The 22,660-nt window shown below is 42.5% G+C and overlaps 1 protein-coding gene across 7 annotated transcripts in view; it reads left to right on the top strand.

The window, feature by feature from the left end:
• The first annotated feature begins 5,852 nt into the window (after positions 1–5,852).
• EPS8 (EGFR pathway substrate 8, signaling adaptor) overlaps positions 5,853–22,660 on the top strand; it is a 141,113-nt gene continuing 124,305 nt past the window's right edge. For 2 of the 7 annotated variants that reach the window (XM_064459092.1, XM_064459135.1), the window contains exon 1: positions 6,734–6,992. The gene's annotated coding sequence lies outside the window, so the exon portion shown is untranslated. The other 5 variants (XM_064459100.1, XM_064459126.1, XM_064459110.1 and 2 more) reach the window with 5 other exon arrangements.

Genomic DNA, 22,660 nt, shown 5'->3' with positions numbered 1-22,660 from the left:
CTGTATGGAAATGAAACTCTCATGGGCACCTTCCTTAGGAAAGGAAAAGCTTGTTAATTCTAGTTGCATTTGTGACTATACACGCAGCCTTTCAATCATGTCATGATCTTTTCAGTCATGACTCCCAGAACTGCACCTGTGACTCTTGTGTGAAATCAAAGTCAGAGACGTTGTCCCATTTTTGTATGAGGCGCTTCAATGGTCAGAGCACCACCGGGGTGGCTTGGGCTCTTGAGTTCAACCATAGCCCAATGCCCATGCACCATGGATGCGACTTCCCAGGGTTACCAAGCCTCCTCAGCTTTGCCAGTGCAGTGTGACCAGAAATAACGAGTCATACTCTTCCACCCAAAACTCATGAGATGCACCTAAAATGTATTTAAAACTATACATGTACACACACACACACAGTTGTTTTATATGCATTTATTGTTATTTTCATTTCTCATCTCCCAGGATCAGATGGTACCATCTTTTAAATTCTAGACATTTAATCTATTTAGACATTAATAAAAATTCAATTTATCCAAGTTTCAGGATATAACAGTGAGGTTTTTCAGTACTAGCTGAGCCTTGGTGGCTCCTTCTGTACAATGCAGTTTTTCTCTCCAGATTTATTAAGACTGGTAGATGAGTTTGAGGTCTGTGGCAAGATCTATGTAACCAAAAATTGTCATCAGCACTATTAATTACCTCCCTCAGCTAATGAAATAATTAAGCAATCAGAACTAAGCAAATGTGTGCTGAAATGATGGGGTTTTTTTCCCACATAAGCAAATACAGAATTTCAGATGATCTACACATTCCTCTAAACAAGTCAGACAGCTGAACCAGGTGGGCCCTTCTGTTCTTAAAAACAGGAACTGGGGCTACTATTTTCAAAATCAATATTCAGCACAATTAACAATAAAAATACTGTTTACAAAGTAATTCTGGCCAATCTAGTGATTTTAGTATCGTGGTACTGATATTTGACATATTTCTTAAAAGCTAATTGGCTATAGGCTTGTGAATGCAACAGATCTTTGTCATTTGTTGGAAGAAGAAAGCCTCTCTCTCTGACATTTCTGCTAGGAAATATGACATCTACAGATCCCAAACCCAAACAAAAATGTCAGCATCTTTTTTATCAACACTTTGTGATTATTAAAGAAATGTCTTCATTTTAGATGCTTGACTCAAGAATTCTGAAGGTTTGGGATGGGCCATATGGTTAAGATTGTTCCCCCTCCTCCACTAGAGAAGTATAGTTCAAAACCCTAGAAGGAAAAAGAAAACCAAGAAACTTCTATAAATTCTGGCAAAACAGATGAAATTTTTTTTCAGTTATATATTTTTTTCTGCCTGCCTTCTTCCTTTTCTCATGAATGTGTGACATAAGGAAAATGAAATATGTGAGGTTTAATGCTCTACCTCTCTCCCAATAAACATACAATTGTAATAAAAAACATCTGTAATGCTTCCCTATAAAGAGCAGAGCGTATATATAGAAAGATTGATTGTCCGCGTCTTATTTCATTTTTGTCTCCATAAGACAGGAAGATGGAGGCATCAAAAATGCATAACAGTGATCGAGTTTGCTTTGTAACCTGCAATTTATTTGCTTAAATTCAATTAGAGTCTTATCCATCAGACACAGTGTAGCTCTTGAGAGGGGATAGACCAAAACCTAGTAATCACAAACGTGCTGAGCTTTGCCCACGTGATGTCAGTGGCTCCCATATGGCTCTTCTTATGCCTCAGGTTTCTGCCAGGATGGGGTCCTTGACTTCCAAATCCAAGTGTCAGCCAACCATCTCTCAGTGCAGAGACTGAGTAATGCGCGAATCAAGGATCTGGGTCTGATTCTGTTCCTTCTGAAATAAATGATAGCGCTCCCCATGGCTCCAGTGGGAGAAAGGTCCTCTGCATTACTTCACTAGCTGATTGCGATCCACATAGGATTGTGCAGAAAGGTCTGCCAGATAAGTCAAAATGTCACAGAGCCTTGTCTTACTGGAAGGGTTTTTATCATCACGCATTCAACTTTAATCCTAGCTGTACGTTTACATGGCTTGTAATTGATGCGCCAGTAACTGCAATGGCTGGATGGCAAGTTGGTAAGTCATAGATGGTGGCAGCTTCAGGCTGAAGGGTTTTGGGCTCAGGATAGACAGCTCATTCATTTATCCTAGTCAGCTCACTCAAATAATCTTCCTCATGGATGTCGCAATAATTAGGAACAAGGAATAAAAATCTGATAACCCCTGGCAGCTAGACTAAGGAACAAATAGGGAAAATGTATATTTTCTGCGGCAAGCTCTGAATTAAGCAAAATAGAGACCAGAACATCCAGGAGGTGTAACTCCACAATCTCCGAGTTGGAGATGTAGGCACCACAAGGACCACGAGCAAATGACTGTGCCGTTTCTTTTTTTTTTAAGACGCCAGACTTTTCTGCAGTACAGAGTGGTCCCTCATGTAACCTGGGCAAAGTGATTCACGATGGCACTTTGAGGCACTCTTATCTATCAGAGTCGCTGGGAGTCTCTGTGGAGTTCAGAGCCATGACTGCGCTCTGACAGACACCTTGTTCTCACCTGATATATTCTCTGCTGTATCCTCGAGCTCTTCAGAAGAATAATTTCTTGGGTGGTAATGAGGCTTCTGGGAATCCTTAGAGCTGCTTTGTCTTTGTACCTGGGATAAAGGGTATGAGTCAGCCAGGAGCAGTCCAGGAGTTTTCCTGCTGCTTCAGAACTGAGTCTGGAGTTCGGTTTCTGCCAGGAGTGGGTTACAGACACACTGGGTTCTGCCTTCCTTTTCACTTTTAGGTTGTGGGTAGCTCTGTGGTGCGCTTTACTTCATTTGCCTGAACCAACCTTCCCTAGGAAAGTTATTAAAGAAAATGCAAGTAGGTGCTGTAGTTTCATATTGATCAACTAAGCACAAGTTCTCCAATAAAGGAATTGACTGACTACTTCTTAATGTTCCAAAGCCTATGGTGGGGGGAGAGAGCATGCCTTTTAATAATTTTTATTTATATTCCATTTGGGGGGGAACAAAACCAAAACCAAACACATTAGAGGGTTTACCCAAAGCTAATTTTTGGATAGCAGTCCCTATGTTCCTAAATAATTTAGAAGTTTATAGAATGTCCCCGATATGTTTAGACCAAAACTATCTCACCAGTTTTGAGGCCATTATGTTATTCATCGATTTACTACTCAAAGAGTAAATCTGAGTTTAGAACAATTACATTCACTTAGTTTCTACTGAAAATGGTCTAAAATATGTATATACACACCTTTTTATAGCATGAAGGATGACACATTTAAGCAGAATATTTTAAAACCAGACATACCCCAAGAAAACTTCCAGTCAGACTGCAAATGACTTCGGGACTAGAAGAAACTCTATGCTTATTCTTCAGATCCTCTGGCCTGCATTGTTTAATAGATAGGACCATGTTTAGCCTTTATGAAAAATGTTTTCTATACTTTTACCTAAGCAGCAAATAAATACTTTCCATATTTTGGGTTTCTTTTTTTCTTTTCCAAAGCATAAAGAATGGAGGAGTATGGACCGATAGCTAGTCTGTTCTGTTTCTCTCATTTGCTGTGGATTCCTCTTGGATTAACCTTGCATTTTTATGATCCTAAATCAGGAACAATTCTGCTGTTCCTCACTGTAGCTGCACGCGCCTTAAAATCAAGAGAATAATCAGGCTTGCATTGTATATTTTTCTCCTGAAAACTCTATGGATACGGTAGTGTCTGTTTTCAATGAGAGTGGAAATTCCAGTATCAAGCAGTTAATCTTAAATCCCCAGGCTTGCTGCAGCCAATACTGCACAAATTGAACACTTGCCCATCTATTTTCAATACAGCCCAAACAATGGCGCTCCCCAGGAATCTGCAGGTTTGTTCCCTGCACCGTGCCTTCCGTTGTGTGTACACCTGCAAAGGAGATTGCAACTGGCTGGGGCTCAGGCGTTTGGCCGAAATCCACGCAGGAAGGAGGGGTGTCAGCAAGCAGACTCTGCTGGGTCTGCCAGACGGTTGTTGAAGTCGTTTGTTGTGTGTAAGTCATTCTGCAGGTTCCCAGCACGGAAAGTATCTTTAGGCTATTCTACAACAGAAGGAAATTCTTTGGCGTATTTCGTCTTTTCCCCAAATACAAAAACATTGATGAAATGTTTTCTTCGCCCCCTGTGTTACAATATTGAGGTTTCCTATCTACGGTGACATTAGCTTCATAATAATATAAAATAATTTTCTAAATGCCCGTACCTGCTGTACACATCCTGAAGAAAAGTTAATAAAGCACAGGAATAGAATTAATTCTTCCTCAAATCTTTCTCTCTCCCATTTATTCCTCTGGTTTCCCTGTTCTCATCCTCACATCCTCCTTTCTTTCCATGTACCTCTTTATCATCTCTGTCCCCTTTAAATATTTTCTTTCCCAAAACCAAACAAAAACATCAGCCCACGGTGGTCTTCTGCATTTGCCTTCTGTCCTTTGTTAAAGGGAATTGGATCAGGGGCTGGTCTTGGGCTGCTGTCCAGGAAAAAAGGGGGAAGAGAGGCACTGTTTATCCCTGCCAAGGACTGAAGCAGTCCCCAACCTTTTCTTGAATAGCACCTATCATATTCCTTCCAGCCTCTCATGGGGTAAGCAATTTTATATATAAATTACTATGATTATTTACCTAGGGAGCGTGTGTATGGCAACTGGCATGAATAGTTTAGAAACGTCAGTTTAGATGTCAGTGTTCCTCTAAGTGTTCATTCACATGAATGACCTAGGTGACCTCTCCACAATCTGATTCTTTAAGGTTTGAAGGTTTGTTGGAAACAAACTTCCTGTTACCAAGGTAAGTGTATGCTATCTGTGCATTTCATTGCTTGTTTAGGTACACAAAAGTGGACTCGATCCCCCCTCCCACCTCCCCCAATCCCCCCATTATTTCACAAGTGTTTTTTGCACTTTCCAGTTTCGTGGAGGACCCTCTGGATCAGAAAAAGTAGCGGAGACAGAACCACTAGAAGAAGATGCAGCATGACAAGGGGTTTTGCCAGCTCGGAGCCAGGAAAGGGAAGTTGGCTGAACTGCATTTCTTTTTCTCTTGGTTGTTGTTTTGTGGGGTTTTTTTGTTTATTTTTTTGTTTGTTTTTTTTTTTTTAAGCAGGGTTAAGGTGAACTCCTAAGCAATGGTGGAGTGAGGCTCCACGTCTCCCTGCCTAGTCTGCAAGCTTGGGTTACTCTCTCCTGTCTGGTTCATGGGAACCCACAGAGAGCCTCACCCTGCCTGCTGCCCACCGCCCTCAGCTCTGAATCTTCCTGGGAGCCTGGCAAAATAACACAAGTTGCAGAGCTCAGACCTTATTCTTAGGAAGATTTGCTGGAAAACACCAGGTCAAACATGGACTAGCATCAGTTTAGAAGAGATTCAGTGTCTGAACCGCTGCTAACAGTAGCTGAGCAATGCCTTCCTTTCTTCTTTTTAAAAAAGTGTTTGGGAAAGTCCATGTCCTTCCTGGAGAAGCCGTCAGGGGCACAACTCTGGCAGTGATGGCTCTGACTTCACCTGCCTCTGCAAATGAGTCACGGAGTGTTATAAAAAGCAAGGACCTGCCAAGTCTCATTTCTTGGAACTGAGTGGAAATTTCAGCGAGCAGCTGCTCCTTCATTCGTTTATACTTTTCCTCTGCGGATTTCTTGAAGAGGGCCTGGAATCACAGAAACTGTGTAGCATAAAGGACCTGTTGCTATGTTGGGATAGCCGTGGCTCAGTCCTGGAAATGGCTACGTGTTTGGTATAGATCTGATTTTGATCTTCACAAGGAACCTTGGTGAAGCCTGGAAGGAGACTTGGGAACATAATTAAGCAGGTTTGTAAGTCGTTCAGGACTGGCAATTCAATCCTATCAAAAATCAGGAATGGAACCTCAAAAATCAGATTAGCTCTCCGATGTACTACCTGATGGGGGGGGTTCTTTTCATTTGTCTGATGCTGTTGACAGATTTACATTTTCTAGCTTTTCCCTGGAGCCAGAAAAGACAAAAACTCATTTGAAAGTGAAATCAGTGAAAGGAGATTCTCAGGGAACAGCCCGATTTTAGGAGTGGAAGTGGCTCGTTACAGAAATCACGGCCGTGGCAACAGTGTAGCGTCAGGACTTTGGCTACCTGTAAGCGTGCCAATGGTATCTGTGCGTGGGACTACTCCCCTGCGCAGAGTGAAAGCCACGTGTGAATTGTCAGGGTCAGGAGGAACGTGGTGCCAGATGGAAACGCCGTGAACAGCTGGGACATTTCATCCGGGATTTCGGGTGAGGACGGGGAGACTTTGTTCTGGTAGCTGACTGGTTCTAAAGGTGGTTTAGGTGCACCTACTTCTTTGGGGAAGGATTTCGCTTTGGAGTCTTGGTAGGTTTTGTGTGAGGCTTTATTTTTCTTTTTTTTTTTTTTTTTTTTTTTTCTGGTGAACGCTTACGGTCACTTTGAACGACTCCCATATTCCAGCCCAGCTCCGGGGAAGCTGCTCTCAGTACCGTGGCATTTCGTGAGCGCCCTGGAAAGCGCAACAGGGAGCGGGCGAGGAGGCGGGGGGGGGGGGGGGGCAGCTCCGCACCCCCGGCGGCGCCCAGGGCCCGCACGGCGCTGGGGGGGGGGGGGGGGGGGGGCAGCACCGCCGGGGCGCGGAAGGAGGGGTCCGCGGGGCTCCGCGCTGCCCCGCCGCCGCCTGGGGCCGGGGCCGGGGCGGCGGGGCCGGGGCGGGGCGGCGGGCCGGCAGAGGGAGCTCGGCTCCGCTCCGCTCCGCCGCTCCCGCTGACCGGCGCCCTCCCCGCTCCCGCTCGGCACTTTGTTGGCGGCGCGGAGCGGAGCGGAGCCCCCGCGCCCGCCCCTGCCCCTGCTCAGAGCCCGGCGGCGGCGGGGAGCCCCGGGCGCCCTGCGCGGAGCCCCGCGGCCGCCGCCGGCCCCGCTGCGGGAGGAGGACGCCCGGGAAGGTAAGGGGATGACCGGGCGGGATTTCCCCCCGGTTGCCGATCCCTCCCCCCCCCCCCATTTTGTTCCCCGACCCTAAAAAGCCGCCCGGGCAGCCGCAACATGGCGAACCGCGGGGCATTAACCCCAGCCTCCCCCCGCCCCGGTCCCGGTCCCGGTCCCGGCGGGACGGGCGCTGCCGCCGCTCTCCGCTCGGGCGGGAGCCGCTGCAAAACTCCCCTCCGGGCCCCCGGGCTGTGCACGGCTCCGCCGCGGCGGCTGGGAACGGCGCTTCGCTGCTGCTTTTTCAGCCTTCCCCCGCCGCCGTGGCTTTATATACACCTAGCTGCCCGTGTGCGTGCGTGTGTATAGGTGTACGTATATTTTTCTCGCCCCGTGCGGTAACGCCGCCACACCTGCTCGCCCCTTGCCCGTTGGCAGCGCGCCGCGGCCTCGGGGGCGGCCCGGGCGCCGGCTGGGGACCCCCGCCGCTCGGAAGGGCAGCGTCCGTGCCCCCTCCTCCTCCTCCGCCTCCTCCTCCTGCTGCCTCACCTTCTACCAGGTGACCTGGCTTCCTTTCCTTGTTGTGGCATTTTTTCCCCGGCGGTTAAGCTGGCTTTTCCAAAGGTGGCGTGTGTTGCCAGTAGCTGGCGAAGGGCAGCTTTCGGGTGGGATAATCCTGTTGCGTGCCCGTGTTTCTGTGGTGTTCTGCCAGCTGCCTTCTTTCTCCTCCGCTGCCCTTTCCTTTTCGCTGCTAACTTTCCCTGGTGTTCTTCCTCTTTCTGCCCCTCTCATCACCATGACATGCGCTCCCTTACGCATCGTGCCAGCGGAATAAGGACAACTTGGGCACGCAGTGGAAAGCAGGTTTGTAGCATTTTGTGGTATGATCTAAGATGCTCCTGCCTCCCTGTAACCTCAGTAGGTCTGCGTTGTATCCATGAAAAGTGAGACATTGCTGCTTACGCTAAACCCTGGTTTCAAGCCAGCTGGTAGCAGGCAATAGAAGAAGGGTGGAACAAGTTTTTCTTGAGGATGTTGTTTGGCAACCAACCCTCTCACTCAAAAACTATGCTTTGCTCATGGGTCTTGTACCCCCCAGAGTTATAGATGTGCAGCTATATGACCTTTGGTGGAGCCTGCTTTGTTTACTTACAGTGAAGTAATGAAGATAAAAGTATTACCGCTCTGTCTTGTGTCTGCTGAAATATTAACTAAATGATGGATCTCGTGTGTCTTTGCTGTGTAGACCGTATTTTAATTGTGCCTCTCCATCATCAAAAATGTGGTCCTCCTCCCTTCCTATTGACCATCTTTCTTCTCGTTTGTGACTGTGCAGTGTCAGCTACAAAAATTGCTTACATGGAAGGACATGAAAATGTCCATTTTTGTTGTTAGCAACTGGAAATACTGAGTCAGCATTGTGTGACTGCTCTGCTTTCCACGGAGCACCCATGGAAATGCTGTAACCCATGGTCTCTGAGAAATGGTCCTCTCCTAGGCCAGGCCTGAAATGGGTCGGTCGTTTCCTCTCAGTGAGCTGTGGGGCCTGCAAAGAGCTTACAGGGCTCCCGAGGTGTAAGGAACACTCAGTGTATCTGATCTTGATTCACAGCTCACAGTGAATGTAGCGTTATTAGCATACAGGTATCGTCAGGTAAGGAGATACTGTGCTCAGGGTTCCACGGGAGCAGGCTGGGGCTGCTGCTTGCCTTTACTGGGGGAGGCTGTGGAATACAGGTGGCTTTGGACTTTGATTGTCTAACTGGCTTGTATTGTCACGTACTCATAGTGGCTGCAGTATTGAGTTATGCCTTCTTATAGCTCAGAGTGAATGGTTTTGATTGCATGTCATTTTGAAAGCAGCCAAAGCATCCCATTAGATTTAATTGGAGGTAGGTGTAATACCGCACAAGCAACAACACCTGATAGTGATTAGGTGCCAGGTTATATATAGCGATAATAGAGAGAGCAAGATTGATCTGAAGATACTTACTTCTGCTATGAAATGCACGGGTGGAAAAAAAATACACAAGTTTTGCACTTGTCAACAATTAAATTTGTGAAATATGATTGATTTTCTTTCTGTCTGTAGTCTAGCTGTAAATGGCAAACCAGTCATGTTAACCGCTGCATTTTTTTCTTCCCGTTGGTGAAAGCTTATTAAAATCTAAACATCTGAAGTTGAATAATTGGCACCTTGAGGGTCAAAATAGATTAAATGTATACGAACTTTTCAACTACTGGAGTGAAATAACGGAAGACTTCAAGTCCACACGATGAAGACTTGCTAACTTTGATTTCAGTGTCTAGCACTTGTTGCTCTTGCACTCCTAATTACAATTCCTGCATCACTCTGTCTTCTCCTATGGTGAATGACTGGTCAAAAGTACGAGATTTTATTGAAGACACAGCTTTCAGCTGTGCCAGACCGAAAAACGGAGCCCTTTGGTCTGTGACCCCTCCAGATTCTCCTCTCTCTGTTGTGGGGTTGGTGGCCAGAAAGCAAAGACATTTAACACCACGGGACTGTGTGCGTGGCCTGATTCCGATACCTCCATTCAAGGAGAATTGTGAAGGTGCTTTGGTTATGTGCATGTTTTCTGGATGTGGATGGGTCTGTTTCTCACATTTCCTTTGAAACTAGGGTTTCTTCTTGCTTTCTCATTTAACAGCACCTGGTTCTATGTCCCCTTTGTCCATAGGGATTCGGGGTTTTCATCGTTCTAGTTCTGAACTGCTTGCGACTAGGTGGCAGTTAACTCATTTTGAAGCCTCAGTATTTGTTTTGTGGTACAGAGAGCAGCATGATGCCTGAAATACCCTTTTTCCTCATGTAGGGCCATACCTACACAGTACCTGCTAAAACTGTGAGTCACTAAATATACCATAGGTAACTAAACTAACAGTGCAGTTATATAGATTGAATTTTCACACTGGGGAGGGGGGGAAGACTAAGAGGCTAATTTCTTGTTTTCAGTGCTAATCTGCTTGTTTTCCCAATATTAAATGCTTTGCATTACCAGAAACTAGAATTCTCCCTTTCAGGAGGAGCTGTAACTGCTGCCATTGTATCTTAACTCCAGAGTTAGACTCTGATTCATCCATCGATTTATTCATCCAACACACTGATTTTTCTCATAGCTTCATACAAATATCGATTTAACTCAACCCTGAAATTCCTATGAATTTCAGTATCCCACCCTAGGTCTCAAGTTAGATGATCACTCTCACGTGAATTCTACATTTTGCCTGGAACTTCAGTTGTTTCTGCAGTCCTGAGCGACTGCTGAGTTTCTCCCTGTTGTGCCCGTAGATGAACTTAGGTATAAAGCCATTTAAAGTTTCATCTAAGTCAGTGAGACTATCTGGGGGGTGTGTGTGTAGAAAAGCATTCGCACAACTGTTTACGAAACAGAGCTTTTCGTTCACTGAAAATGAAAGGTAAAACAAGGTGTCTCTTACAGCATTTGATACTCGAGGAGCCTACGTAATTCTGCTTGCTGCCTGGCGAGGATAGTCACAGCTTTTTTGGAAAGACCACGGTGATGTGGGAAGAAGCAACCTTCACATCTGTGATTTTCTTGTTTGTTTTTTTTGTTTTTAATTGTGTGTCAGGGACACAGGGGGGATAAAAAAATGAATCAGTTACAAATGCAAATGTTGTTAGCATTAGCTTTTGAGAACCTGTTTTCATTTCGAGCAGTGACCATGAGCCCACAATCACTAACACATGCCTTTGATTTTATTCTGTAATGTCAGCTTCAGTAAAGTTTTGAAATATTAGCCAACTCAGGGCCTTGAATGCTACTAATTGAACACTTCCAGTCCTTTCTTCCCTTCCCTCTCTATGCCACTGTCTAGGTAATTAAAGTTACTCATGCTGTGAAGCTCCACAGGACTGAGACCTGAAGTGGAAATAGCAAATTACAGATTACTTTCTTTGCATTTATTACCTTTGTCTGTTTCTGAATAGACTTCAGCAACCTTATGCATTATGGATAGGCAAAGTTGGCAGATGTCTGTAACTTCAATGGTGCAGGGTTAGTATTTAGTGTGGAATTTGTACATCTTTCCTTAAGTTATCCATTTCTGTGGGGTTTTCTGTTGTGTAGTTTTCTGACGCATAACAGGCATTTTCATTGCTGACAGTGTGACAGGGGATTCTACTTGCATTTGTTCGTAAAGCTTCACTCAAGTTGGCATTTTGACCAACCGTGGAAATTGCTACGTTCTCTGTAACAGTGAAAAAACATAAAACCTGCTATAAAACCCTGGATTGTGAAATGATGAACCCCTTGTTCTGTAATACTGTGAAACCTTTGAGTATTTCAACAGAATATTTAGAAAAAAACTCACCGTTTTAAGAACAGTATCTGTTGAGTGAGAGTAGGTGTTATGGATGTTCAAGTAACTCAGAGTAGGCTCTATACATGTATCTTTTTTTTTTCTTTTCAAGAATGCATTGGTTTTACACGAGATAGAGCATTTATCTTTTAATAGTCCCAAATGTTACCGTTTATGGATTTTTCTGGATTTTATAGATTACCACTGCAGGTAAGAGAACATCTGACTTCTTTCAAGCCTCCCATGACCACAGAGGAGCTGTGTTCATCTGACTTAATTGTGAAGCTGCCATAGTTGGTTCTGGGGGCAGGGGGCTGGAATTAGCTGTAGCTGCTGGATGCTTCAGACTTAACCTACTGCGAAAGTACCACTGCGAGCCTTAATGTCTGTAGCTCAGGAGTGTTTGTAACTGGAAAGTAAAGGGATGCCTCATGGGGATTTGTGTGTGTTACTTTGATTTCTACTACTGCATGTAAAAGCATTTTTAAAGAATTGACCAAGTAGAAAAGCAGGCGCTAGGCTTGCTGTTTCTCCCATCAGTATTCCCTTCTCCTCCCCCTCACTTTCCAGAAATTGGCTCAAGTGCAAAGAGAGCTGAAAGTCAGATGTTAGCAGTATCCTTTGGCTGGTCATTAGTATAGGTCCAGATCCATTAGGAAAGGGAAACAATATTTAACATACCCCCCAAATCAGCTGCATAAAACTTGTTCTAAACCCCATGAGAAATACATGACATCACAGAAGACCATTTGCTCTTCAATACCTGCGGATGCCTGGTGAGATGTAAGATTATCCAAATTTTATCAATGTTTTAACTTTAGGCAGAATTTGTGATTTGTTCGCTTAGTCCTCCTAGTGATTTGTCTTTTACCTGAAATGTGAACTTTGGTTAATGAGCACTTTCTTTCATTCTGGAGTGGTTGAGAGGGCTTAATGTTAATTCAGCCCTCTGAATGCTCCTTTCATGAAGACTGAAGACTCTGCTCTTCTTTCTGATGTACTCTTCCTTCTTTGATGCCACTGCTCTTTTTGCTTGATTCTACAGCGTGTCTGAGGTGTAATCTTCTCTATTTCCTGAGTCAAAGATCTCTTTGTTTCCAGTGTAAAATATAACTTGGAGTAATTAGGCTTGAGAAAGCTTTCTTTTTCTAATCCGTAAGGGATGTAATGCTTGGTGTTTCAGGGAGTTAGGTGTCTGGTTGATCCAGGGGTTTGGTAGAAGTTCAGTGCCTTTGGGAATCCCAGCGTACGTCATAAAAATACTTTGAATGTGCAGTTCTATTACTCAGAGCGTGTGAATGTGAGGCCTTTGTACAAGGTGTGAGACGTTCATCTTGTGCGTTGAGTTCTTCACTGTAACTGAGTGCATATGACAATGTAGCAAGGACTATGCGATGAAACTGAGTTACATCATGAGGAGTTTGTGATATCAAGTTGTAATAAAATTCGGCTTGATGATCTTCTGTGCCGTTTTGAAAACAGCACAGAAAAGTCAGTCATTTATAGATGTGTCTCTAAAGTAATTTACAGCTTTGCACAACATGTCTTGAGAAGCCAGTGTGTGCATTATACTGCCTTCAGTTGGAGACATACATCTATGTTTCCTATTCAGAGTCGGGTGGCAGGTTGTGTATTTAAATACACATTTTTCTTCTTCTTTTACTTCAGTGTTGTCCCAGGCTTGATTTTCCTGAAGTGGAATTACTTATTCTCTTCTCCACTTCTAGCATTATTTATTGCTTTGCAGTTCTTCCCTTGCCCTCGCAACCTTAGTGTAATGTTTCATCTCTAATGCTTCCTTCTCTTCCTGTATTTACAGATAAAGAATTGGCCAGGGGTGAAGGCACAGGGCTGGGAGGTAGGAGGGTGGAGTCTGTTCCTATTTTAGCTGCAAGCTTTGTTATGGCTAATAAATCCGGGCTAACTGGTAATTAGCCTCTTGGTGCTATCTCACATACAGAGGGCAGGACAGAGTGAGGAATCCGGACTTTGTACCTTAGTGTCCATTAGGTAAATCACCTCTGCGTGACGAATGTCCTCCCACTGCCGAGAAGCAAACAGATCTTCTTCATTGAAGTTGCTGTTTCCCTTCTCATGGCTGCTCCTGTGCTAAAGCACTGCTGTATTTTGAGCCTTGCCTTCAGGTTTGACCTCAGTTCTTTTCCCTGCTCAACCTGGCCTCTGGGTTAGCTCTTAATGTTTTCCTTCCTTTTCCACTTGCTTGAGCCATGTTTCTCCACTGTCTTCCATATTCTGGTCCATCCTGCTCTTGAGTCTTGATATAACTTTAATCTCCTGTTTTATTTCTTCCTCCTTCCCTCATTTATCCCCTAAGCTTCCCTTTCTGTTTTACTTCACTCTTCAGTTGCACATAGTGGTCCATCTCCAGCTTTGCAGAATGCACTTCATGCCACTTCTTGCAGTAAAGGTTCTCCTTTCTCACAAATCAACTTCTTCCCTTTTGTGTCATTGTATTCTAGTGTCTTCTGAAATGCATTCCGATCCACTGATCTCGGTGGGACAGGTCAGATGTAAAATTACATGGGTAGTCAAGTCTTTGTGCGATGGGGCTGTAAAAGTAATGCCTTCTCTAAAGGTTTAACGCTGTGTATTTTGTCTAGGCAATAATTTTAAGCTCGCTTCAAGCAGTTCTAGAGCTGAAGACCTGAATAGGAGGTGTTAAGAGTGTGTGTAGGCATTTGTTTTCTCTGTGTGAGTAAGGTGTCTAATACACACAAAAAAAGTCTGTTCATTCAGTGTCTTACTGAATATGAATGTAAGATATTCTCAGAAGTGCCTTGAATATGTGGTGGCATTTGTTCTTTTCTACTTAGAATGTACAGTTTTTCTCACTTTTTGTATTAAAGCTGAACATTGACATGCAAGAAAAAGAAGTGTTTGTGTGTTTCTTAAATAGTGGCAGAGCAGAATACAGCCTGGGAGGAGAAGCAAGCTGCTGTCTTGTCGCCCAGTCTTGGTGGCGAATGATTGAAGTCAGTTTTGTGCAGTTTATCAACAGTTTGCCTACTCCGGAGGAGCTTGGACTTCCAGGTTGGGGGTTTGGCAGATGAGATGGTCCTACTGGGCTGTGTAGTCCAGCGTTTTGTGTCTTGCAGTGGTGAGTAGCTTAGAGTAGCGGGCAGCGAGGAACTAAATCTTCCTGGGGAAAGTGTTTACTGATTTCTTTTGGAGGGGGAGGATGTGCAGAGCATGAGAGTTTATGTCCCATTGTATTCTTTGAATATTTTAAGCTGTACTTTTATAACTCTACAAGTTCTTATTGTCCAAAGAGAACCTCCATTCCCTTTTCTAAAATCATCTAGAGATCTTGATTTTGGAGACAGCTGTTTTGTCTCTTTGCCTCAGTTTCTTATTTACAAACCAGAAAATGTATCTGTCTCTCAGGAGTTCTGTGAGGCTTAATTTGCAAATGTTTATACAGCCTTTTAAAGATATAAAGCACCATATAAATGCTAAGTATTATTATTATTACCACCAGCTGCTTTGTTGTAATTGCAGTAATAAAAGTTTCAGTGCTGGTGGTTGTATTATCGTTGTTCTGGATACGTTTTTCGTGAATGCTGGAGATGTTGAGGGTGGTGGTAAAAGTGATGGTGCAAGCTGTACCAAGGTGCAATGTGTAGGAGACCTGAGGTGAGAGAAGCTGTGCTTCCAGCTGTGAAATCTTTATGAAGAACTTCTTTAAAAAAAAAAAAAAAAAGTAAAAGTCCATAACCTGGAAAAAATAAAACCTCTTCTGCAGTATGCCAGCATTTACAAGTCACAGGGCTAACCAGGGGGTGGTCTATGCCATGCAACGTCTCACCTGATTAGGAATGAGCTGGCAGCAGTTGCATTCATGACATTGGCATGTCAAAGAAGGGATCTTTTAGGGATGATTGATAATTGGTAGTATTGGAAAAGAGACGTGGTATAAATCACAATTAGCCTTCAGGATTTTTCTTTTTTTTTTTTAGGTCTACTTTTGTAAAACATCCATGACTTAATGCTTAGCTATTTTTATTAATGTTCTTGTGCTTATCTCCCATAGCCAGCTTGTTAAAAGAGGATATGAACACTTTTTAAGCCTCTGACTTATAAATTGTGAGAAAGAGAAAAGAAGATTGATTCCAACAGGCTTGAAGGTGGATTCATTTCTCTTCTAGTTAGCAAAATGAGAGGGGCAGGGGAAATTAAACTTAAGACTTAGTGGGCCAATCAGTTTTAGCCAGGTAGAAAATCTTTAGATTGAGCTCTAATGTACAGTTTAATTGTAAAACATTCACCTAAAAGAAAATAAATGTAGGGGAATTCTGTTTTGGTAAATTGATGGATAATATCTCCAAGTCATTTCTGCCTGAAGTAATAAGGGTAAGAAAAAAATAAAGTAATAACAAAGGAACACTGACAGGGAACAATTATTTTGCTAATGTTTCCTGAGGATTTGAGGAGGTTACTCAGTTGCATTATAAGAATAATATTGTGCTGCTGGAATGTTGGAGAAGATTGATAATGATTGTGCTTTGAAGAAAACTGCTCTGTTCTTTTTGCTGTAAACATATGAGATAAGATGGAAAAGTTTGGGAGAATGCAACACCTTCTGTGAGTTCTTTCAGCACCCTTAATTACTCGTTATGAGACCTCAATTTAAGTATTGTTGTTAGATATTTCTGGTGATTTTTTAGGGGGTTCTAGTTTACTAAGTTGGGCTGTCAAACCACCGATAACAAGTGATCTATTTCTAATCATATCTTAATATCTAGTATAATGCTTCTTTAAATTGCTAGGGATGTTTTCTAATAGCTTCTGGGTCAGTTCTAATTATGAAGACCTGAATCAGTTAACATTTTAGAGAGACTGCATGAATCTGGATCATGGGCAGCATGATTTCATAGTGGCTGCGCTGCAAGGACTTCTAAAACAGAAATGATGCAAAGCGGGGAACTGATTCAGTCCTTTATGATTATGTGTAAGCAAATTTTTGGGCAACTTTGAACATCATTAAACAGCAAGAAAAAAGGCACCAGCTGTCTTTTTAAAATTTTTTTAATTTTAGGAAAATACTATTTTAAAAACAACCACAAAGCGTATAATCACAAAATCCCTCTGCATAGAAATAGAAGCAGTTTGAACACACAGAGGTAGGCAATATAACCCTGAGGCCCATAAGAAGATGTCCCAAATGCTGGATGGTGGGTTCATAGCTGCTCAAAATATTTTCAGTAGCAAAGTGGAAGACAGTTCATAGCATTGTTTTAAAGCTGTTCTCTCTTTGTTGTGTGAGACTGGCGACACCTCATTTTGAATAAAAGTCTGGCTTTTCTTGAGGGCTCTACGAAAAAGCAACAATTTTATGCTCCCTAGATAAAGCGGTAAAGCAATTTGATAGGAATTTTTTCTGTTATCCTAGACTGTAACATATAGTAGTATAATAGCTATCTTTTGAAGTACAGGAAATCTGCCTAAGGGGCCATCATTTTAAAGTATAATATGAAATGCTGTTTTAATAAGGTTTGCTCCCTGCACATTTTAAGTACAAGGAAATGTGTGTGTTGAAACCTTGCTAATCCTTCATTTGCACAAAGTATTTGGTTCGTTCCCTAACTGCCAAGGAATTAATGGTGTGCTTCAATGAACTCTTGCATTACTAGACTGTAATTATTTTTATAAGAGATTCTACACTGTATTTGATGGTGCTTTTTGAATTATCATAATAAAACAAAATTGTCATTGTCAAAATGTATGGGCAAAGTAATCTGATTCCTATTGTTAGTGTACTCACTGGATCACTAAATTAAGTGATTTCCAGTGGACTTCCAAGGCCATTCATAGAAGGTGGTGAGGTTTGCTGTGTTGTATTGTTTTGCTTGTGCTTGTGACAAGTTAAACAATGGTGTAACTGACAAGAAGCGACTCCATTGACGAGCTGACAACACCTCTCTCCTGTACTTCCTCCTTTGGCCTTGTACATGAAAAGGAGGCAAAAAGGCAACACATATATTCGTTCAGTTAATGAATTCAGGTCCTCATCTGAACCATGACGGCGTGATCTCTGGCAATTATTGTGTGGTAACAGGCTTTGAATTAAGTTATTCAGAGGAGTGACTACAGCAGAAATGTCAGGGCAGTGCGGGAATATCCAAGCTGATTTTATTTGTACTCTCCCAGTATCAGAAACAGGCTACAGTCATGTGGGATATGGTGGACTCTATGCCTCTTGGCTGAAGAGAGAGGTCCTTGCTACCATGGCTAGGCTGGGTCTGGTACTCAAACCTGTGTATGGTGTATGCACCATAGACATATCCTTTGTCTGCATGGTTTTCTGGAGGTTTGCAGCTAGCTAAAGCAGGCTATGTAGAAGATGGTACATATTGTTTGTTCTTCAGGTGGATAGAGTCAGTGGCATAAAATTTCAATTTCAAAATATCTACCTAAGATTGTCCCTTTGGTTTATTACAAGTATTTGTACAGTTATAGTTCCTCCAGACCTTAGCCAGTGACTGGAAACTTGTTGTACTAGGCATTTAGTTTCAAGAGAATTTTATTATTTAAACATTGTGTCTATTTTTAAGTCAGATAATCTATAAAACCTGTTTAAAGCCGCAAGGGATCGTTACATCATCTAGTTTGACCTCCAGAGTGTATGAAGGAGGAGAGTTTCTGCCCTTCTATTTTTGGTAGAAAAATATAAAACGAGGTTTCTTGTCCTTCCTCTCTGTCCGTGATAAACACAATAATTTAAACAGCCTGCCTCTGGCAAACATTGGCATTTTTCACTAAGTTCATTAGTGAATTTTTGGTAGTTCTGTGTTTGAATTGTGTGATGCTACCCTCTAGATACTGTTGTTTGTGTTTATATACATATTGTGTTGGCACATAGCAAATGCAGTACATATTTCCCCCTCTGCATATAGACCTTTTTTCCCCCAAAACCTCATAGGCTAAAAGCAGATGATCCTTGAGTCAGTATTTCTTTCTTTTCATGGTTCACTATATGAATTGTATAAACTCAGATCACTTTCTGAACCACTATGCACTTCTCTGCATAATCATTTTTGGCTCACGTGGCAGGTTAAGACATTTGGTTGCAAAACAGTTTGTAAGAGTTAAAGGCTATATTACTCTGTGGGAGAAATCCATGGAAGTGTTGGGGAGGTTTTTTTATACATTCACTTGACATTTGAGAGACTTGTGGCCTTCCTATCTCATAGACCAAGGAGGTGGTGTTGTACAGCAACTGTGACGTCCAGACACATGCTGTGTTAGTACTCCCAGTAATGCCAGCAATAACGCTTTTGCTCTATGGCCATGTCTCCCTTATGGCTGCTACTGAACAAGATTCACAGATGTCACTTCAGGCAATTTAGTAAATTGAATCCACAAGACTGTGTGGTAACGTGTCACGAGTGATGCAAGTCCTCCTTGGTCTTAAAACCTCCCTCACAGAGCTTACTAGTGCAGTGACTTCTTTAGGACGTAAAGAAAAGTACATAGTAATTTTACAGATGACCTTGCTCTTTATGTGCTCCCTGCATGCCTCCCCTGCATGGGACTCTTACTTCCAGTAATGAGGAAATGTTCTGAGGCACTGTTATTGCCATGATGACATAAAATAACAGAGACTTCCAGATATTTCCCTGTTCTTACCCTGTAATCCCTTCAGGGATCAGCTGAACTTAAAAATGACGGAGATCTGGAGCTTGGGGTCATTTTTGTTGTATAGAAACTTTGTTTTCATAGCACTTGGGATGGTGGTGTTGCACTCACTGATTAGAAACCATATGGGACTAGCAGTCTCGGTCTAAATGTTCACTCTCCACCCTAGACACACATTCCCCCTAGAGCTTCTAGAAATTCACCGAGTCATTGCTCTAGCAGAAAAAAAAAAGGCAACTCTTTTGCCCTGCCTCGCTTCTCTTTTGCCCTGTCTCGCTTTTCCTAATTTATGCCTTTAAGACATACATGTGTAGATATTCTGCGCAGATTTTTTTCAGTTTCTTTTCAATTTTACAACAGCTGTATATTTTGTTTTTCTCTAAATCTAGTGTCTTGCCCAGGAAAACCGCATCTGGTAATGTACCTGTGCCTTCGGCTGTTGATATGTTCCAGGCAATGACACAATTCGTGTACTGTGAATCTGGTGGAGCGTAAGCTCTGGTGTACAGTAGTACTCAAACATTTGTGGCTTAGCAAAAAGTATTCTCCCCCTTCACTGCATGTAGTGAACAGAATTCCTTCAGTTCATAATGTACCAAGAGTTGCTTAAGGCCTGCCTTGACCAGTTTGAAGGTATTCTTCAACCCTCTTGGAAATGTTCACTGAAAAAACTTGGTAGTGGTGTTTGTGAAGGAGTTGCCCTCAACTGCAGGGGAGAGGGTTGATTCAGGATCAAAATATTGGTCTATAAATACTTATTTATTCCACTGATAGTAACAGGACAACTTGTCTTTTGCCTGTTGTTTAACTTAAATGCTTATGAGACTGAGGCTCAAAATCTCAAATTAAAAAAAAAACAACAAAACAAACAACCCACAACAAAAAACCAAAACAAACCCCAAGAAAATTCACATGCTTGTTTTATTAATAGAAACTTAGATAATTTGGAAACAATTTAAAAGAATTTGTCGCCGTTATTGTTTTTTTGTGTGCATTCTTCTTAGTGAGAGACACATCTTGTGTTTGAAGTGTGTACTATTTTAAACGAGCATTATGTTTTCATGAAAACTCTGCTGGGCAATGTCTAACTCCAGACATAAAAGCAAATAAACCAAGAAACCCCCTCTGTTTATCTGAGATGAAAGGGCGTTTTTAAGAAAAAAAAGAGAGAGAGAGGATCTAAAACTACCTAAACGTCTCCCTTGTCTCTCTTTAATGTTCCTTAATGTTCTTCTGCAGTCCTCAGGAATTACTCTATCTCATTGGTATGTCACTGGGGTATGAACCACAAAGAGGTCTTAAAATGCTACCATCTTTAGACAGTATAGTGAAGAGAGGCTGAAAGTGCTGTAATACATTCTTTCATGTAGGTTGATACTCATTTTACTCTGTTCAGGTGTATGTTTCAGCTTAGGGGTAGAAATTCAGAGATTGATGTGAGTGCTTAATGACAAACATAATTTGGACTCTTCCTGCACCCTGGTGAAGTAAATATGAGGATTAACATCTTGGATTTGGGGCTCTTAATTTTATAAATAGCTGAGATCTCTTGCATGAGACATTGCCTATTCAGAATTTCTGAAGCTAATGAGTGAAATATGGCAGCTCATCCTGTTTTACTATTCAGTATTGCCTCAAACAAAACTAGTTTCATTGTGACCTTGTCTAACCTCTTCTCCAGTGAATTCATCACAATTTCCAGCTGCTTGCTAGGCTGAAGCAGCAGCTGTCATGATTTCAGTATTGGCACTGTAGAGGTAGGTGTACTAGCAGTGGTAAGTGATGTGAAGATGAAGTGTGGGCTGTTGACTGGGGAGTGAACAGAATGGGCTGGCAGTAATGGTTAATGGGTAAATGGGTATCATCCCACCTCTGTAAAAAATTCTGACTGTTGAGAGTTAGGAGACCCTCCAGGGTCCCCTGCCATGAGGCACTTCAATGTGTTTTCACTCAATTCTTCCTCTATCTAGACTTAACCCTGTAAAGGCTAACAGTTCCATGGGAAGTGCACAACTAATTTTCTTGCTTATGAACCCTGTTTCTCGTAGCATCTACTGTATGGATGGAGCAAAAGAAACAGTTTTTGTTTCCGTATATTTTTAGTCTCCAGTTCTTTTGCACTGGCTGCAGACCTGTATTGTTAACTACCAGACACTGAAGACCAAAATGACTGTCCCAACAACCCTGGCAAATTAAATCCCCAGCCACGATACCAGGTGGGGTGATGACAGCAGTAGCAAACAGAGGTCTGCAATGGAGAATGTCAGTGCTGCCGCTTGGAAGACCAGAGCTTGTAGCTTTTATCCCTCTTTTGCAAAGCCCTGGGATTCTTCTGTTATCTTGAGTTCAGTCTGCTAAGTCTTGTGAAAACAATAAACTGGCTCACCTCCAGTACCATGATTTTATCTTGAATTAATGTTGTCCTTTCTCACAAAGACAAGTACTTTTGTTTGAAACTAAAATTGCTTTATCTTCTTGGGGATTCTAACATGTTAGCTAACATGTTAAATATGCTAAATTTTATATTTTTTTTTTAGTAATCCTTTTGCTGTCAGGCCCTTTGATCTGCCCTAGATTTTAATGACTCATTTAAAAACAGTATCTGTTTTGGTAATTTGACTGTGATGCTCTCTCTCAAATCAGTTACCGTTTCGAGACTGACATCTGAGTCTGCCTATGTTTCTGCATGACTGGAAACTGTCACTACTCATTTAAACTTATTAGTACTGGCAATGGATATGCTGGTTCATCTAACAGGGATGAAACACGAGGCACCAGCATTCAACTTCAGATATTGTTCCCAAGAGTAAAGGAAGAGGTGCAGGTAGTCACGAGAGCTTGGGCAATTAGAGGTGGAAGCTGCATTGCACCTCAAAGTGGTTTTGGGCACTTTGCTTATGGGTTGCTAAAAGCAGGTTGTGGCATTATTGGACAGTTCAGGAAAATACTGTGTTTTAAGATAAAAGTTTAATAGGAGGATACAGTGCTTTAGCTGAAGATTATACCATGGAAGACACTAAGTTTTGCTCTCAATAGGAACCAAAGTTGGAAATACTCATTTTGGGGAGGGGACAATGAGCATTTGAGAAACTAGATTTTTAAGAGGGCAGATGCAAAGCTCTGACTGAAAGTTGAGCCCCTGAAATGGCTCTTGAGAGTCCATGCATACACAGATGGTATGCAAAATGATTCTTAAAAATACCGACCTGGAGAATTGAAGGCCACGACCCTCCATTGATCTTTAAAGGACCTGAGGCACTCAGGACCCACGAGTACTGCTGGCACACAGTTGCTTTTCTCATCTAAAAGGACTGTGAGCCAAAACAGCAGAAAGAGACTAAAGGAGTCCCTGGGTGGCTTGAGCTGTAACTGGCCCTTAACATAACTCTGCCACTTCTCCTCTTACAAGGTAGTAGTGTGCAAACCCATATATTTTAATTTCTTCATTCTTCCACTCTATGTCTAAATATATTCCCAGAACAGAGGTTACTTCCCTTACCTCTTCTCTCACTCCCGTGCCTAAATACAAGCCCAGAGCTTGCTTGTAATAGGAGTATTTTGATTGACAGTACCTTCACCATTTGAGACTAGTGGTGTGCTAAAATGAACAACTGGCATTTCAGAAACTGTAAAACTGACCTGACAAAGTGTGATTTTCAATTTTTTTCTTTCTCTTTTTTTTCCCTCT

The sequence above is a fragment of the Phalacrocorax carbo genome, chromosome 1 (genome assembly GCF_963921805.1).
Source record: "Phalacrocorax carbo chromosome 1, bPhaCar2.1, whole genome shotgun sequence".
Lineage (NCBI taxonomy): Eukaryota > Metazoa > Chordata > Aves > Suliformes > Phalacrocoracidae > Phalacrocorax > Phalacrocorax carbo.
The sequence above is the reverse complement of the archived record's forward strand: the minus strand, read 5'-3'. Positions and strand labels throughout refer to the sequence as shown.